Source organism: Ranitomeya variabilis, chromosome 4 (assembly GCF_051348905.1).
Source record: "Ranitomeya variabilis isolate aRanVar5 chromosome 4, aRanVar5.hap1, whole genome shotgun sequence".
In the NCBI taxonomy this organism is placed as follows: domain Eukaryota; kingdom Metazoa; phylum Chordata; class Amphibia; order Anura; family Dendrobatidae; genus Ranitomeya; species Ranitomeya variabilis.
The window spans coordinates 613,291,271-613,307,015 of NC_135235.1; the positions used below are offsets into that span (position 1 = coordinate 613,291,271).

General features: G+C 42.4%; 1 protein-coding gene across 5 annotated transcripts in view; it reads left to right on the forward strand.

Moving 5' to 3' along the window:
* The window catches only part of SDK2 (sidekick cell adhesion molecule 2), an 826,128-nt gene that overhangs the window by 557,886 nt on the left and 252,497 nt on the right, over window positions 1-15,745 (forward strand). The window lies entirely within an intron of this gene.

Below are 15,745 nucleotides of genomic sequence, written 5' to 3' on the forward strand. Positions count from 1 at the left end.
TCAGACATATAGAGAAGCTGATTTTTATAAAACTGAGCAGTGGTCTCTTACTTTTTGCCAGAGCTATATATATATATATATATATATATATATATATATATATATATATATATATATATATATATATATATATATATATATATACACAGCGCCCCAGAGTCCTGGTTGTTGCAGTATTGTCGCTCTTTCACCAGGGGGAGTGATGGTACGTCTGATGGCACTAAAGGAGTTCACCTGACCAGGTATCACAGTCACACACTACACTTCACACTCCAACCACCAGGGGGAGCAAAGGGTTCTATTTATTAGGCCACTCCTCACACTCGGGTAAAACTGGGGGTTGGATAGGAAGTTAGTCAGAAAGCTGCCTGGGTGAGACCCAGAGAAGACCTGTCAGGCAGACAGGGAGAGAAGGAGGAACATCTGAGCTGCAGACAGAGGTCCCTGTCAGGGGTGGGATCCTGGCAGAGACTTAGCAAGAGATAGAGCGTTACGGAGCTATGCCTGCACCTCATTGCGGCAGCATCCTAAGAAAGGATAAGAAGCGAAGTATATTGTGGAGAAGTGAGAAATAAGATCACAGCACAAGGAGATAATACCAGGAGGAGTCTTGCCTTAAGATCGGCAACATCCTTCTGAGGCGCGTAGCCGGTGGCTGGAACACCGAGGGAGTAATAGGCTCTATGCATTACTTCGAAACACGGCAGGACAGTTAATTCCAAGTTGGCTGCCCAACTTTAACCTAATGAAGACAACGGAGGCAAATTGTGGGAGAGGGGCATCACTAGGGTCCCTATAAAATAGCTCCAGGCCTACCCCGTCATAAGGGTGCGTCCTATCCATATCATCTGGGGGACGTAGAGAGAGAATATCAGAAACATACACAACAGTTGTGAGGACTATCCCGTGGTGCTCAGCAGGGAGGTACTACAACACACAGGTGCTAGTAGGAAGGCTACTGATTTCCACCTGCAAAGGGAACTCTGGATGTGCCTTCGGACCGGCCGGATTCAGCCAGCCCTGTTAGCAGTGCTCTGGATTGTGGATGCTGAAGTCTACAGTAAAAGGTAAAGAGACTGCAACCCTGTGTCCTCATTATTTACTGTGACCTACACCATCATCATCTACCTTACTGGGAAGCCCTGGGGACATACTTCACCTGTGGGAAGGTATTCCATCTAGCTGCCATAACATCACCCCAGCGGACCTCTAAGCAGCGTCGGTCACCCTGACCGAACACCACAGGTGGCGTCACGAACACTTGACAAACTACACCTTTAACTGGGCGCCCCTTAGCAGGGCCACGGACCTGGTCGGGCCACCGTGACATCCCCAGAACCGAGACAGAGGGACCCGGTACTGAGTACCCCACTGCCCTGTGCCTGGGGGCGATCCATATATATATATATATATATATATATATATATAGATATACATGAACAAAAAGAAGCACAAAGACGCTTATGGGGTGCAGTGATTCCCAGGTATGTACCAAACCTTGTAAATATGACAAGAAAAATGGAAGCGGTTTAATTGCCCATTTGGTGACGTTTCTGTCCAAAAATGAGAAAGGTCCCCATTTTGGACCGAAACATTGCCATATGGGCAATTAAACCTCACGTGATTTGATCCAATAGTGTGCTGCTTCCATTTTTCTGGATATATACAGTGGGTAAGGAAAATATTAAGACCCCTTTAAAAAGTTCATTCTTTGTTTCATTGCAGCCATTTAGTAAATTCAAAAAATTTCATTTTTTCACATTAATGTACACTCTGCACCCCATCTTGACTGAAAAAAAACAAATGTAGAAATTTTTGCAAAATTATTAAAAAAGAAAAACTGAAATATCACATGGTCATAAGTATTCCGACCCTTTGCTCAGACACTGATATTTAAGTCACATTCTATCCATTTCCTTATGATGGTTCTACTCCTTCATTGGAGTCCAGCTATGTTTAATTAAACTGATAGGACTTGATTTGGAAAGGCACACACCTGTCTATATAAGACCTCACTGCTCACAGTGCATGTCAGACCAAATGAGAATCATGAAGTCAAAAGAATTGGCCAAGGAGCTTAGAGACAGAATTGTGGCAAGGCGCAGATCTGACCAAGGTTACAGAAGAATTTCTGCAGTACTCAAGGTTCCTAAGAGCACAGTGGCCTCCTTGATCCTTAAATGGAAGGAGTTTGGGACCACGAGTAGTCTTCCTAGACCTGGCCATATCCTATAATCACGTTATTATGCACTAATATTCCTTTTTATATGTACACGGTAGCACATTACCACCTTTGATATCCTGTAATTGCATTATTGTGCCCCTATTTTCCTCTTTATATCTACACCATAGCACAGTACTGCTTCTCATAGCCTATATAGCAAAGCTGCACACTCATTTTCCTCAAAATAAATACATTGTTGCACAGTATAACTTTGGGTAGCCTATACATACTATTACTTTGCACTAATTATCCTCTTCATATAGTATATCACAGAAGCACAGTGCAACTTTTCACATTCCACATTTTATTCCTCTTTATACACGGACAGTGGCACAGTACCACTTTTTTGTATTGCTGTTACTTTTAGTGCTTTGCATTATGCTTCTTCATGCATACCCACTTCAAATTTACCTAGTAATACAGTATCACTTCTCACATCCTATAACTAGGGTCCATAATTGGACACCATTTTTCCTATGCAAAGACAGCAGCACAGTACCACTTTTTTTATTATTTTTTTTACTTTTAGTGTTTTGCATCATACCTCTACTTCATGCATCCACAGTTCATATTTACACATTAGCAAAGTACCGCTTCTCACAAATATCTAACTAGGGTAAATTATTGTAAACTATTTCCTATGCAAAGACATAATCATAAAAGCTGGGCAGTAACCGCAAGCGCAGAAAACAGGTGGGAAACCCACAGGGACAACCTCTACATGGAATATACACCAAATGGTGCAATCACAATAAATGCATAAATAACAGTAATAGCATAAATATAAGTAGTGAGAAATCACTTGTTAATATGCACACGCAGATAGAAAATGGCATCCATATAGTACAAAAAATGCGATAAGTAGGTAACAATATACAACGTCAGCTAACCAGCCTAACAAACACAATGTGTACTGCATAAATGTAAAAATGAAGTATAGTTACCAAGAGGGAGAACCCGGGGACCCACCACACCCGACGCGCGTTTCGCACTGAAATGCTTCATCCAGGGGTGGTTGGGTACTGGCCAGATAGGGGTTTTATATCAGTCATGACCAATAGAACAAAGTACTGCTGATTATAATATATACCGGCACCTGTGATGTAGCGATACCATAGGGCAGAAGGTACGCCGCTGTATTAGTAACCGGGCGCCATGCATTAGATTGAACGCGGAGACAGGATCCCTGACCCGGAAATGAATCAAAGCCTTCCTGAGTTCACCACGCAGGCGCATATGTGAGTAGCAATCGTTGCCATGACACTAACTGAGAATACAACGTACCTAGAGATAAGTGTGTGACGTAACAATAAGGAGACCGAACTAGTATGTGCGCATATACAGAGTGCGGCAAATGCAATCGAAAAATGCAAGAGTGAAGTGAATCATATAAATCATATAAGTCACACACTTATCTCTAGGTACGTTGTATTCTCAGTTAGTGTCATGGCAACGATTGCCGCTCACATATGTACCTGCGCGGTGAACTCAGGAAGGCTTTGATTCATTTCCGGGTCAGGGATCCTGTCTCCGTGTTCAATCTAATGCATGGCGCCCGGTTACTAATACAGCGGCGTACCTTCTGCCCTATGGTATCGCTACATCACAGGTGCCGGTATATATTATAATCAGCAGTACTTTGTTCTATTGGTCATGACTGATATAAAACCCCTATCTGGCCAGTACCCAACCACCCCTGGATGAAGCATTTCAGTGCGAAACGCACGTCGGTGTGGTGGGTCCCCGGGTTCTCCCTCTTGGTAACTATACCTCATTTTTACATTTATGCAGTACACATTGTGTTTGTTAGGCTGGTTAGCTGACGTTGTATATTGTTACCTACTTATCGCATTTTTTGTACTATATGGATGCCATTTTCTATCTGTGTGTGCATATTAACAAGTGATTTCTCACTACTTATATTTATGTTATTACTGTTGTTTATGCATTTATTGTGATTGCACCATTTGGTGTATATTCCATGTAGAGGTTGTCCCTGTGGGTTTCCCACCTGTTTTCTACGCTTGTGGTTACTGCCCAGCTTTTATGGTTATGTATTTTCTAATAAAGTTTATATTCTTTTATGACTTTTTCGTCTTGTGTGAAGGTGTTTTTTCGGTATTTATTGATGGTAGTTCCTTCATGGCCCTGTAAGGGATATCATTCGGTGTTTCTTGTATTTTTTCTATGCAAAGACAGTAGCACAGTGTCACTTTTATGTATTCTTCCTATAAGAATGCCACTTTTATGTATTCTTCCTTGGACGTAGTTACAGCATGCCATTCTTCAACTCAGGCTGCAGAATTAATCAATTTTTTCTAAAAAATATATTTAGGTGAAGAATCTCTTTAAAGGAAATCTTTAGTCATCTGCATGGTAAATTGAATTGCCGCTGATCAGAGATAATCAAGGTAACCATTATACTGCACCATGTGGCTTTTCTGAAGCTCAAAAAATTGACTGAGAATATGGAGCACAGATCTGGTCTTATCAGGCATGACGTAATGTTATATATTTTTTTCTCCCACTAAATGAGTCAGTATCATGGAGCTAAGCCCCTTCCATGTGGTTCTTCCCCCTATAACTGTGGATGTTGGAGGTCACACTCCTCTTCCAGCACAGTTCACTGCTTAGTATGGCACTGCAGCCTCGCGATCATCCAGACGTGATGCTAAATTTATTACTGTCTCCAATACGAGCAGTGACCAAATATCCCTTGATTTGCTTAGTGTTGGCTCCCATTACAAACATGCAGCTGTGATTTTATGGATACATGTGTCTGCCCAGAGAGGTATTTCTGAAAAATCCTGGACATGCTGTAATTGTTACAAATCCGAGAGATCATTGACATTACAGAGTAAAAAGCTTTTCTTATCATTTCTAAACCAGAATTATACTACGTTTGGGTCAGAATCATAAATTTTTGTGGGTCTGTAGTTGCTCTGTATTGTAATGAAAATCTCTGGGGTATGAGAACAATTATTTTTAATGACTGTCCAAATAATGGTACTCCAACACTGGGGTCATCTCAGTATTATATTAACAAAGTTATCAGAAAAATGGGGAGACAATACTTGGGTCATCAGAATAATGGTGATCAGAATAATGGTGGTCCATTAACTTATATATAAAAATAATGGGTTGCTAACACTTGGGTCATCAGAGTAGTGGTGTGCCAGAACCCAATTTATAAGAATAATGGTGTGCTAAAACTTGAGTCATAAGCAGTGGCGTAACTACAAAGTTATGGGCCCCGGTGCGAACTTCCAAATGGGGCCCCCCCCCTACCCCCCCACCTTCCCCCGCCCCCGCAACTCCCCCACCTTCCCCCGCCCCGCTTCCCCTAGATACGCCTCAGACTGTTGCAGGAATCTCCTGCACTGCAACATGGTGTTGGGTGCCAGCACAGCCCGCACAGTGGTATATCCAGCACAGCCCGCACAGTGGTATATCCAGCACAGCCCGCACAGTGGTATATACAGCACAGCCCGCACAGTGGTATATACAGCACAGCCCGCACAGTGGTATATCCAGCACAGCCCGCACAGTGGTATATCCAGCACAGCCCGCACAGTGGTATATCCAGCACAGACCGCACAGTGGTATATCCAGCAGAGACCGCACAGTGGTATATACAGCACAGCCCACACAGTGGTATATACAGCACAGCCCGCACAGGGGTATATACAGCACAGCCAGCACAGGGGGTATATACAGCACAGCCCGCACAGTGGTATATACAGCAGAGCCCGCACAGTGGTATATACAGCAGAGCCCGCACAGGGATATATACAGCAGAGCCCGCACAGTGGTATATACAGCACAGCCCGCACAGTGGTATATCCAGCACAGCCCGCACAGTGGTATATCCAGCACAGCCCGCACAGTGGTATATCCAGCACAGACCGCACAGTGGTATATCCAGCACAGCCCGCACAGGGGTATATCCAGCAGAGACCGCACAGTGGTATATACAGCACAGCCCGCACAGGGGTATATACAGCACAGCCGGCACAGTGGTATATACAGCACAGCCCGCACAGTGTTATATACAGCAGAGCCCGCACAGTGGTATATAGAGCACAGCCCGCACAGTGTTATATACAGCAGAGCCCGCACAGTGGTATATACAGCAGAGACCGCACAGTGGTATATACAGCACAGCCCGCACAGGGGTATATACAGCACAGCCGGCACAGTGGTATATACAGCACAGCCCGCACAGTGTTATATACAGCAGAGCCCGCACAGTGGTATATAGAGCACAGCCCGCACAGTGTTATATACAGCAGAGCCCGCACAGTGGTATATACAGCAGAGCCCGCACAGTGGTATATACAGCAGAGCCCGCACAGTGGTATATACAGCAGAGCCCGCACAGGGATATATACAGCAGAGCCCGCACAGGGATATATACAGCACAGCCCCCACAGGGGTATATACAGCAGAGCCCGCACAGGGATATATACAGCACAGCCCGCACAGGGGTATATAGAGCACAGCCCACATCTCATCTCATCCCCCCCCCCCCCCCGATAATGGCCCCCACAGTCCGGTTAAAAAGAAAAAAAAAAAAAACTCTCCTCACCTTTCCTTTTGCCCGCGCTGCTCCTGGCGGCTGCAGTCTGCCCAGGACACTGCAGGTGCGCGATGATATGACGTCATCGCGCACCCGCAGTGTACTGTCAGAGGCAGAGCGGGGAATGATGGGAGAGGAAGCGTCAGGTGACGCTCTCTCCTCCCATCATTGCATTGAACTATACCGGTGTCATAGACGCCGGTATAGTTAAATGCGGCGGCGGCGGCACTGGGGGGGTTCCGGGGGAGGAACAGTGCAGCGGCCCACTACTGGCATCGGCTCTTCTGGCATTTGCCAGAAGTGCCCGATGGCCAGCCTGGCCCTGCTCAGACCTGCCGGCCCGGGGCCCCTGACCTGCGGGGCCCGGTCGCAATGGCGACCGCTGCGACCGCGGTAGTTACGCCCCTGGTCATAAGGATAATGGTGCAGCAGTAACTATGTTATAGGAATAATGGGGCCCCAACACTTAGGTAATCATAATAGTGGAGTGCCAGTGCCAAAATTTTAAGAATAACGGGGAACCTACATGTGGGTCATCAGAATAATGGTATGCATTTGACCTGTTTTGGGACTTTTTAGGTAAAAAAAAGTCACGTGTCTTGCAAACTCAGCTAAAAAAATAACAAGAAGATACAAATTCACTCAAGGCAAGAGGACTTGGAAAACAATTGTGCCAAATTTTGCAACTTTTTGAAAAAGTTGGTATTGATGAATCAACCAAAAACATCTGGAAACCCCAAACTCTTGCCCAAAATGGTGAACACAAAAAAAGAAAAACACATAAAATAGGCTTTAAAAAATGGCAAAAATTGAAAGAAGGATAAGACAAAGATGAAAAATAGGTGAAAAACACCTAAAACTAGACAAGAAAAGGCAAAAACGCAAGAATGAATTGAGCTGTTGGTCACTGAATGTGGATTGATGCTGCCTCCTATATATTATTGTATATTCTCCACCTATATATACTTGTAATTTTTGTGATTCCTCTTCAAAATATAGCCAAGCTCTTATCCTGAGGTTACATTTCTAATGCAATCCATACTGCAGAAAATATGCCAACATCCATGACTAATTTATATGTTTGTGTCCATGAATCTACGTCTCCAGTACCTCTCAGCCGAAAATGAAAAATTCCTATGTGTGAATATGTAACTATTCACTTTACTCTTATCAACAATTTATACAGTCTATTACCATAGATCCACTCGGCGCGGTGTTTACCAGCTGTCGGGTGCAATTTCTGCTTTTCCCTAATGGAATATGGAATCTGGTATTTCATTACAGGGATAGAAACACGTTCGTTCCCTGTCAAGTAAAGACGTTGTGTGTAACAAATTAGTCGGAGTATTTTATCCATATGGAGTATGTGGAAGTGACCCGTGTTATCAATTTGCTTTCATTTTTTTGTCAGCAACACAGGCTCTTTAAACTGGTGGAATATATCAATGTCTATAGGACGAAAGATTTCCACCATGACTTAAAGAGGACCTGTCACCACGGGGTAGAAGGTCAGTATTACATTTCACTGGTGTTAAAAGGAAAGATGGATGATGCGGCTGTGCCACTGTGGGACGACGCAGGTCATGGGGGCTTATCATCAGATACATGGAAGCATTCCTTTGTTATTACAAGAGCGTATCTACCCAACGGTAGCTAAGGAAATCAGAAATTGGAGAGATAGTAAACCTTGTGGAAAAAAATCACTTTTTATCAATTTTATTATCATTTAATTACAAAAAAATAAATATTTTTATTTTGTCTTATGAAGCCTCAAGGGGGTCTTCTAACCTGTACCTTAGTGACAGGATGGGCGATTAGTTTGGAAGGAGTGAATGTCTGACCTCTGGGACCCACACAATTCTGAGAAGGAAGAGGCCACATTAGTGGTTTAGCGTTGTGTCTCCTAATCCATATAAATGGCCTACCCAAAAAAGTTAGCCTCATCAATGAACATAATGTTCTGTGTAAACTGAGGGTCCTGTTCACATTTTTGTTTTGCCCATTCTGCAAATTCAGTGTGCCGATCTGGCATCAGTCGAACATCCCTTCGGCAGATATTAGCTACTCACAAATGGCACCCTTACAAAATCCAGCTGCTGCAGCATCTCAACAAGGATGACCCAGATCGGCGCACTGAATTTTCAGAATGGGCAAAACAAAAATTGGAACAGGACCCTCAGTTTAAGCAGAACATTATGATCAGTGATGAAGCAAACTTTTTTTGGGTGGGCCATTTATATGGATACACCTAAATAACATGGGAATGGTGACAGTTTTCTTGTGTAGGCTGTCTTGCCTTGAAATCTGCTGCAATGCCCGGGTGCAGTACCAGACATCAACACAATTTCTATTCGCACCTCACGTGTTAACCTCTGCGACATGTCAATGACTGTAACCAAAGAGAAACTTGTAAACAACTCTTGAATGAATAAAGCTAAGTTAAAACCAAGCACACCATTGTTTTTCCTGTGAATTTTTTCCAATAAGTTTGACTTCAAAATGGCACCATGGTCACCACCCCTCTTGAAAAGTTTTCCCTTCCCATATAATAATGTGCCACAAACAGGAAGTTGATATCACCAACTATTCCCATTTTATTTAGGTGTATCCATATACCTGGCCCACCCTGTAAAACATCGTCTTGAGAAAAGTATGGAAGGAATTCCTTTTCTCTACGGCCGGCGTCACACTAGCGAGTTTTACGGACGTATGAGCGCATAAACTACGTCCGTAAAACACGCATTGCACACGGCCCAATGAATCTCTATAGCCCAGCTCCTATCTGCCGTATATTACGCATTCGTAATATACGGTATTGTACGGCCGTAGAAAATCGCAGCATGCTGCGTTTGTCACCGTATTGCACAAAAAAATGGCCAATGAAAGTCTATGGGGCAAGAAAAATACAGATTACACACGGACCTGCAGTGTGACTTGCGAGAAATACGCACCGGTGTTAGAGAAAAGCCGGTAATTCAATTGCCGGCTTTTCATTTCTCCTTCCCAAACCCGACAGGATATGAGACATGGTTGACATACAGTAAACCATCTCATATCCCTTTTTTTTGCATATTCCACACTACTAATGTTAGTAGTGTGTATGTGCAAAATTTGGGCGCTGTAGCTTGTAAAATAAAGGGTTAAATGGCGGAAAAAATTGGTGTGGGCTCCCGCGCAATTTTCTCCGCCAGAGTGGTAAAGCCAGTGACTGAGGGCAGATATTAATAGCCTAGAGAGGGTCCATGGTTATTGGCCCCCCCCTGGCTACAAACATCTGCCCCCAGCCACCCCAGAAAAGGCAGATCTGGAAGATGCGCCTATTCTGGCACTTGGCCACTCTCTTCCCACTCCCGTGTAGCGGTGGGATATGGGGTAATGAAGGGTTAATGTCACCTTGATATTGTAAGGTGACATTAAGCCAGATTAATAATTGAGAGGCGTCAATTATGACACCTATCCATTATTAATCCAATAGTACGAAATGGTTAATAAAATACACCCACACATTATTTAAAAGTATTTTAATGAAATAAAGACACAGGGTGTTGTAATATTTTATTATACTGGTAATCCACCTGAAGACCCTCGTTCTGTAACAAAGGAAAAATAAAAAAACAACAATATCTCATACCTTCCGTCGCTCAGGTCAAGTCCCACGAAGTAAATCCATCTGAAGGGGGTTAAATCATTTTACAGCCAGAAGCTCTGCTAAAGCTGTGCTCATGCCTGTAAAACCCCCGGGAATGAATGGATTGCAGGGGAATGACCTGTAGTTACCTTCAGTTGCGGTGAGGCGCTCTCTGCTGGATGTCCTCATATGAACTTGAGCGTGGGAACTTTTACCATCACCGCCAAAAAAAGGGATATGAGATGGTTTACTGTATGTAAACCATGTCTCATATCCTGTCGGGTTTGGGAAGGAGAAATGAAAAGCCGGCTTTTCACATATCTCGCGCTGAATTAAATATAAATACAGTATATATATATATATATATATGTGTGTGTCTCAATGACATATATATATATATATATATATATATATATATATATATAGATAGATACTGTATATATGTTTTAACGAACATTTGAGCACATAAATCCATTAGATGTCGGTTTTGCAAGCCTGCGAGAAAATATCGCAGTACGGATGCCACATACATACATACGGAGGATGCCATGCGCAAAATACGCTGCCACACCCTGCCTACGGATGACATATGGATCACTATTTTGGGAACATTTCTGCGTATTACGGCCGTAATAAACGGACCGTATTTACATACACTGAGTGTGACGCCGGCCTACTTCTGTACCATGAAAAACAGGTACCATGAGCTAGGAGGTAATTTTCCTTTAGTCTGCAGTCTAAAATTCCTGCAGAACGTTTCAGAAGGTCCAAGTCCCAAGCATATCAATAAAACAAAACAAAAAAAAAAACAAACAGTCTCCTCACCTGACCAGCTTTCCCGGCGCTGAGCTCCCTCCAGCAGCGCACAATCGCCGGCGACTGACAATGACGTCAGACGCCGGCAAAGTGTGCGCTGCGGCCGACTTCAGCTGCCAGCCTCCAATTGGCTGGCGGCTGTTGTTAACCATTGACGTGCGGGCGCGAGCCCGCACGTCCATAGGAAACCGCCGCAGCGCCGGAAGGGGCCCGGTGAGCAGATGAGAAGGGGCCCGATGCGGGCCCCCTCTCTCTGCCCACCGGGTCCGGTGGCACATAAATGGCTGCAGGCATTCTCACACTCAGGCGGATTATCAGAGGCGGGTGGTCAGTCTGTGCGGTAGCCCAGGGCCCCCCCACACCACTGGGCCCTGGGCTACCGCCCATATTGACCCTCTGATAATCCGCCCCTGAATACAAGCTGTCAAAAGAGATGTGGCTCATTGGGACTAGCGTGAAACTCTTTGTCAGAATCCTGCTCTTCATGTTCTGAATCTTCTGAATCAGGTGTATCTTCAAGTTTCCCCAAAGGTGAAGGGACAAGTATTCCTGGACCGTGAGGCACAGGGCAAATTGCTAACGGGAGGCTTGAGTATATAATTTCCTTCTTATTTTTAAGGCCGAGTCCTTCCACGTTACACGTACAAAAGTAGCAGTCATCACTATGATTTTGCAGTTTACTCCAGATCATAGGCACACTAAAACAAATCTCTCTGTTTTCCCTTTAGAGCACTATTGTAGTTCCTCTATACAAACCGGACACATTACAAGTGGAGCCCACAATTTTCCTTATCACCTAGTTTTACACCAAAGTACGCATAATACACTTTTCTAACGAAGTCCGTAATGTTCTTTCATTTTTTCTTCACTAAAAAACAACCGCAAAAGATTTCGGGTGAATTACGATACCCCCCTTGTAGCCATTTTGATTATGTTGTTACAAACAGAAGCTTAATCCACCAGAACCACTAAATATTAAAATGAATCTTGGTAAGCACACTACCACACTCTTATGAACTGTGAAGGAAAATCTGCCTTTGCTCCACATAGCAACCAATCACAGTACATCTTTCAGTTTTTATACTGCCGAGGTAAAATGAAAGCTGTGCTCTGATTGGCTGCTATGGACACCACCACACTCTTATGAACTGTGACTAAAACAATCTGTCTTTACGGCTCATAGCAACCAATCACAGCACAGCTTTCATTTATTATACTGCTGAGGTGAAATGAAAGATATGCTATAATTGGATGCTATGGACACCACTGCACTCTTTGGAAGCTGGGTTAAGAAAATCTTCTCTGCCCACAACAGCCGATCACAGCACAGCATCCTCATGTTAATTGTTATATTATTATATTTGTTTTACTATATGTTATTATATTATATTTATTAAATTATTATTTATATTATATTTTTTATATATATATTTACATTATGATATTATATTATTATTTTATATACTTTTGATATTATATTATTTATATTATTTTTTTTCACTTGCTCTCAGGCAGATCTATATATAAATCTTGCAGTATACATATGTTTTTATATTGTTATATTATTATTTTATATATTTTATTATATCATTTTTAGAATATTGTTTTATATTTTTTATTATATGTTATGATAATCTCATATTATTTTTTAATATATTATTTTATTCATTTTTATTATATGTTATACTATATTTATTAAATTAGTTTTTATTGTATGTTGTTAGATTATTATAATATTTTTATTATTTGAATTTTTTTTTTATTATATTATTATATCTCATTTTTCCACCGGCTCCCAGGCAGATCTATATATAACATCTCTCAGTTTACAGTTGTTGACTCCTCACGTTTAATTATAGCATCGCTAGTCTTTAATTACCAGTGAAGAAAAATGTAAATTGTTCCATTTAATTCTATGATTTAACCCATCCACATATTTTTTTATCCTTCTGGTTATAATAAATGCAGAGTAGCCGTCCTGTAATTATTGGATGCCATCCTGCGCATACACAGTAAATTACCCCTGGTGTGTAATATGGAAGCCTTGTCTTTAAATTAAGATGTATTGAATTTTCCTCCTTTCCCAGGATGTTGCCCTTAAATAAATATATTAAAAGATTCTGCTGGAGTTAAGGGTGGAATGAATAATGATTAGTGAAAGCCCCTGAGTACGGGGGCTCGGGATCGCTGCAGGATCTAAACACTGGCTCGGCTTCTTCTTGCAAGGAATTATCGTGGGACACAAGTCATAAATTAATAACAGAGGGGATAAATATAAAATGAGAGCGAGAGCAGCCAGGCTCAGCTCAATGAACTTTTCCCGAGACATTGCTCTCTATGTGTCAGAAGTCTATTCTCCTCTAATAGGCGTCCTTTAACCTTTTCACGACAGGCCAGAATTAACACCCTTATTAAGCTATTTTGGTTGCGGATGGTTCGGAAGTTATGACAGCCATTTTTTATAGGATTGGATCAACTAACTCAATCTTATTTTAAGCCTTCATAATTATTCAATAGGAAGAACTTTTACATCGATGAATTTTGAAAATGTTGCTCCTGCCAGAAGAACAAGTTTGTTCAACTTTCTAGCAATGGGTTTCACCGAGCACCACTAAACCGGAAAGACCGGTGATACATACTGATTTTTTTTACTGCCAAAACATAGATGCTGGTTTTATTCCTTGGTTTGGTAAAGGAATGAAAAATGTTGGCCCCTATTTACTAAGAATGGCAGTTTTTATACCAGTTCATGGAAAAAAAGACATCAGGAGTGATTTGTGCCAAATTTATTAAGAGGCACATGCAACATTCGTGGTGCTCATAAGCAGGCGTAATGCAACACGGACAGATGACATTGGTGCAGCAGGAGGAACTGGATGGCAGAAGGGTAGCAGGAGAAGCAAATTGGAATCTCAGGATCTGGCGAAGAAGAGCAGACACTGGTAGAGCTGCACAATACTGTGGCAGAGTTGTCTTGCTGATTTTGCAGGGCTCAGTTTGTCACAGAGTCCGATGGTACGGCAGAGTCAACTCAGGAATATAGGAGAGCTGACACACAGAATAGCAGTGTCCCAGCAATGTGACAGAGCTGGGTAAGGCACAATGTTCCAGACGGGGCTGACCAGTGGAACAGAGTTTCAGTGATGTTGCAGAGCCAGGTTTGTCACAAGGTCCTAAGCAGTGAAATGAGGCATCAACTACTTGAACACTCAAGCAGCATTCTGCCACTTGAGCATGCCTCTAAGGTCACGAAACATGATGTCAAATAACCATTCAGTGGTACCATGGCATCTCAAAACACCCAAAATGGTAGAGAGCAGGAGGAGGGAGCCTGATGCTGGATCCAGGAGAGCTGGGTAATGTATAAATCTTCAGTTGCTGATACAACTAGGCCCCCCATAATCATCTTAATAAATTAGTCTGAGTCAGTGGCCCCTTCTTTCTACTGATTAGGGTGGACTGATGGTGGTCTGAGACTGTGGAACCCTATCAATAGCAAAGTCATAGTGTCTTCTAGTGAGGATACCCACTATATGTCTCGCTTTTCAGATCCCAAGCAATCAGTTGTAATGTCCTTACAGCACCTCTAAAGGAGATATGAAGCATTACACCATTCCCATTATTGTCAGTTAACTGCCATATAATGCACAAATGTGTCTGGTCCTCCAAAAAGAGATACCTTTAGTATTTGTACCCAGGTGTGATAAATAGATGAGGACCCTAAAACCTCTTGTAGAAGTTGTTCAGAATTAGAAAACACTATTCCTGTAAAAAAATAAATAAAATTAGTGCCACCTCTATTCATAAGTTGTGGCATGAATTGCAGCTCAACTCTATTGTATTGATTGCAACTAAAGTGCAATACCACACACAACCTGTATGCAGAAGTGGCGCTATTTAAAAAAATGCTGATTTGTTTTCTTATCCTAGAAGACTCCTTTTTAAATCGGAATCCCCTAATGGGTTTGAGAAATAGATGTTCTATCTAAGTGGACCTACTCGGCATAGTTTTTATGTACTGATATACCCAAGCGGTATTTAGTTTGGTGATCCTTCGATGTGGACAGGGCTATTACTTTTTATTTGTACTATTTTCTCTTAAAACTTAAGCTTATAGGGTATTTTCACTGTTAAAAGAAAAAGATTGAGGAGAAACAAGATGGACTGGAGTCTATGTGACCGAGGCCGCTGGTAACTCGCGCCATGTTGCTAGGGAGACTGGCGCGAAAGTGGCAGGGGAGCACCAAGTTTGGTTTTGTTGTCAAATTACTTGCATCTGTTTTGCAACTGGAACAAATAGGACATGGATTAGTGTAAATTATTCACCAGACGCCCAGAGGATATTAAGGTTTATGGCTGCTGAGATGAGCAGTGGAAAGCAAAGGAGACAGAAACTTCTGGTTTCTAATTTTACTCTCCCCTCACTGTAAATCATGTAAGCAAAGGGGTTATAGCACTCATCATTGCATGTTACTGTGTCCGAGGCTATAGCATGGTG